The 4,476-nt window shown below is 50.9% G+C and overlaps 1 protein-coding gene across 6 annotated transcripts in view; it reads left to right on the top strand.

Annotated features, from left to right (window-relative positions):
* KDM2B (lysine demethylase 2B) overlaps positions 1–4,476 on the top strand; it is a 147,709-nt gene that overhangs the window by 44,571 nt on the left and 98,662 nt on the right. The window lies entirely within an intron of this gene.

The following is a 4,476-nucleotide window of genomic DNA, read 5'->3' on the forward strand; positions in this document are numbered from 1 at the left end:
GATAGACTGAGGGCTTTTGGCAGGTCATAGGCTGAGTCGCTAGAGAAGGTGACCGATGACCTGTGCACTGAGTTTGGTCTTACATTACGTTAAGGGAAACATTTCACCAGGCTGAGGGCGGCCGCACGGAGGAGGCTATGTCTCTCTTGGTTGCTGTGCTGTGGAGGGTAAGTTGATCTTGAGAGAGGAATCTGGCAATGGCACCAGGAGAGTTGAGTTTGAAGGACAAATCGGGTTGTTGTACCTGAGGAATATTCGAGTGGTATTAGAATGACGTCCTCTGCTAGGTAGTGAGCTTCCCACCACTGGAGGTGTGCAAAAAGAAGTTGGATGTGGGTGTATTAGGGAGCTCGCAGAGAATCTGCCGCTGAGTGGAGGCTTGGCCCAGAGGACAGGAGTCTCTGTTGGGGCCATGAAAATCCATTGGATGGAGAAGCTGATCACGTTTCTGTTGAAACCTAGAGAGCTGGGTTGGAAGCTGGCAGTGGGTCTGGACCTCGCGCCCTGGAGTGTGGCACCAATCAAGGCGCCGATGGAGGGTATGATAGTAGTTCCTGCCGTGGTGGTGAGGCTTGCACTCCCAGGATCTCCTTGAAAGTTGGGAGGTGGTGGAGCTTCCTATTAGGAACATAGGGGATTTGGAGGTGGCAGGTTTTTTTTTTTTAATTATTTTTTTATTCAATTTTATTCATTGTTATTATTTAAAATTTGCTATAGGGGGTTGGCAGGTGGCGTGGTGGTTAAGGGCACTGGACTCCCACATGAACAACTGTGGTTTGAGTCCCAGATCTGGTGGCTTGCTTTCTCACTTTCTCTCTCTCTCTCTCTCACTCTGTCCGTCTCTAGTCAAATAAAAATAAATACATACATACATAAATAAAGTTAAATAAAACAATTATTTAAAAAAAATTGCTATGGGGCACACATACTCACCAGAGAGCAACATAGAGACAGAGAAAAAGGGAAAGTGAGAAAGTAAGCCATAGGTCTGGAAACCAACCATGGTCGGCCAGGGGGAGTCCAGCACCTCAACCACCACGCCACCTGCTGGCCCTGGAGTGGCAGGTTTTAATGGAGGTAACTGTTTCTAGGGCCCTAGATCCATCCACAGGCCTGCTTGGCTCAGGGCAGGGAAGGGCCCCTGCTTGGGACAGAAGAGAGTGTACTTGGGCTGCATTGGTGGTGGTGCCCTGGCAGACGTGCATGGAGACCCAGGAGGAGGTGGCATCCTTCTTGAATGTGCTCCAGAAATCCACCCTGTAAGTGGCCCTGGGTTAGAAGAACTCCAGGATGTCCTCGGCCTTGCTGCTGCCTGTCTGTGACCTTGGGCTGCTCACTGCCTCTCTGCTGCAGCTTTCCCATCTTCACATGGGGGGGTGGGGCTGAACTCTGGGATCCCTAAGATCCCTCCCAACCCCACCCCCTGGGCACTGGCCTCCTAGTCCCTAGGGTGGCAGGCCAGAGGTATTCGTTTTGGTGACTTGAACAAGTCTGAGCCCCAGCAGAGGTGTGACTGTCTACTAGCGGCAGCAAGCAGGTGTCTAGCTAGGTCCCAACAAAGGCACATGACCCTAAGGTCACCTTCTAAGAGGTAGTGGTTGGGGGTAGGGGAGGCCACACAGCTCACTGTTCCGAGCCATCGATTTCATGAACCAATGAAATAAATAAAAGTCGGGAACTGATAACAGCATTACTGACTTGTCATTTTGCCAAAGATGGGCACTAATTATGGGAAAAAAGCCACACACGCTTCATCTATTGCTGATATTTCATGAACGGTCACTCTGACACTAAAGGTGGGAGGACAGCACTTCAGAATCAAAGTCAGCACTTACTTATTTATTTATACATTGTTTTAACATTTTATTTATCTTTAAAGTTTATTATAAGATATGTGCGCTCACATGGCCCAGCACTTATTAATTTTTAAAGAATTATTTATTTGATTTAATTTATTATTATTTTTTAAAAATTTGCTATAGGGCATGTGTGTTCATCAGAGAGAGACAGGGGTTGTGGGGGAAGTGAGAAGGCAAGCTGCCAGATTTGGGACTCCAAGTGCAGTCGGCTGTGTGGGAATCCAGCACCTTCACCAGCATGCCACCTGTTGGCTCGCCCCCCAAAATTATTTTTTTTTAAGAATTATTTTGGGGCCAACAGGTGGTGTGGTGGCGAAGGCACTGGACACTCCCACATGGCTGACAGGGAGGGTGGCCATGCTGTGCAATCCCTTCTCCTCCATCCTTCTCCTGGCATTTTGGGCACCCATCCACATGTGCCTAGCATGAGTTTCAAGCTACCAGGTCCAGGACTCAAAGTGCAGTAGGCCATGTGGGAGTCCAGTAATGTAACCACTACACCGTCTGCTGGTCCTAAGATAGCACTTTAAGTGTGATCTCTGGGTTTGTGAAAATCAATGGTACCTTTATTTTTCTCTTTGCATTGCCGGCTAGGGAAAACTGAAGAAGCAGGGATTTGGAGCCAACTGACTTAGTTAGACTCTGGGGACCTGCGGTTCTCTCCAGCACGAACAGACCCGTCTGATCTTTGTGGCAGTCGACTTGTGGCCCTGGGTGGAGGGAGCACTGTGGAGAACCCAGGAAGGCTTTGCAGCTTCCTAGATATTAGTTTTTCTGTGTGGAGGGGGAGAGTCTAATCTGGGTCTTTACCTCCATGGTGTGTTGTGACCACAGACTTGGCTCCTCCTCCCTCCCCTGGGCTCCAGGAGTCTCCTTCTGCAATTGGGTATGTCTTCTTCAGCTCTGAGAGCTCAGGAGATGCTGGTGGGTTAGGAAGATTTTAAACTGAGCAATAGGTTGTAGGGGTTGGGGACTGTCTACGTTTCAGGGTTGGTGGTTCTTCAGGCTTTGTTTCTGGGTAATCCAGGAAGGCTCCCTGGAAGAGAAAGACTGTTGAAGGCAGAAGAATAGGATGACCCTGAGAAGGAGTTGGCTTTGTCCTGCTGTGCTGAGGCAGAGGAGGTGAGAATATATTATAGCATCAGGGTCAGGAGCATTAAGGCCAGACCCAGGAGTATCTGAGAGTGTCAGCCTGAGAACTAGCATCAAGGGAAACTAGGGGTGACAGTTGTCCCCAGGGAATAGGAACTTGGAGACTAAGCTCCCAGATGAACCTGTCGACATCTTCTTCCTCCAACTGACCTGATCTGTCTACAGGCAGTGTCTTGACCAGATTCGGGATCTCAAGCAGGAGCGGGGCCTGGCATGCTCATCAAAAAAAAAAAGAAGTGATTTGGACTGTCTTATGGAATGTCCTCACTTTTATACCATGGCATGGATCAAAGTAAACATGCCCCTGGGTTCCATGGCCTGCCAGGTTTGGCCCCTGGTGGCAGCTCTGAGTGGCTTGGCAGGACAGTGGCCAGCCCCTGCCCGGCCCCATACAGGGAGTTCGTTGATATATTTGGAGGAAGCCAGGCCGGGTGGGTGATGGGCGTCCGTGAGGTGACCCTGACCAAGTTCTGTGACTCTTGGGTTTCTCCCCACAGCAGCACAAAGGTCGTGGCAACGTGGATGGGGGCCTTTGGCGCCCACATCCTGAGCCTCTGGGTTGTGTGTGAGACTCCACACACCCCCGATGTCTTTCTTGGCCTCCTCAGGTCCCAGAGGACACCCCGTCAGTAGGTTTTGTGGGTCGCATGCTTTCCATCCATGACCAGCTGTGTCCCTTGTCGCCTGGCCTGAATAGCCTCTGTTTATTGCCTTCATATTGTCAATGACTCTGGCTTGGAAGCAGGAGGCAGATGTGAGCCTCCCGAGCCCGGTCACCAGCCTGGGGACACCTGCTCTCTTGCGTTTCCCAGTGTCGTGGCGAGACGCCAGCAGGAGAAAGGGTGTGGATGGGGGTTATGAACGCTGTTATTCCCCTCCCTGCCTCTTCCTGGAAACGCATGTAACGGAGCAGGCGTGAGCAGGGCTGGGGCAGGGACTCAATCCAGGGCAGGCTGCCTGACCCACCTGTGAGGCCCTGCCTTGGGAAGGGGAGAAGGCAGAAGCTCCTAGAATGCCTCCAATATCTGGGTGTACACATTCCCTGCCCCATCACTGGCAGCAGCAGCTCTCCTCTGGTTTCCTGTTTGCTCACACGTCAGACCAAGGCAGGTGCGTCTGTGTTCCCACCTGCTGGGGGAGAAGGGAGAGTCTGGAGCTGATAAACTCGGACTTAGGGGCACCATCCTTTCCGGAGCCCGTGGTCGAGATGCCCAGGAGTATCAGTGGCAGTTGTTCATATCGATGAAGTTCTCACTTACCGAGTTCCCTATCAGGAGGGAGTGGTCTTGACCCTCATTTCATTTGGGCTAACTGAGATGGAAGAGGGGAATCAGTGTCCCATGGGGAATCAGTGCTAGGGACAGTCTCAAGCCCTGTCAAGCCCTGGACTTGGCTTTCTTTCCTTTCTTTCTTTCTTTTTTTTTTTTTTTTTTTTCGTTTTTGCTATTGGGTGTGGTGACTTTCT

This window comes from Tupaia chinensis, unplaced genomic scaffold (genome assembly GCF_000334495.1).
Source record: "Tupaia chinensis unplaced genomic scaffold, TupChi_1.0 Scaffold000258_1, whole genome shotgun sequence".
NCBI lineage: Eukaryota > Metazoa > Chordata > Mammalia > Scandentia > Tupaiidae > Tupaia > Tupaia belangeri.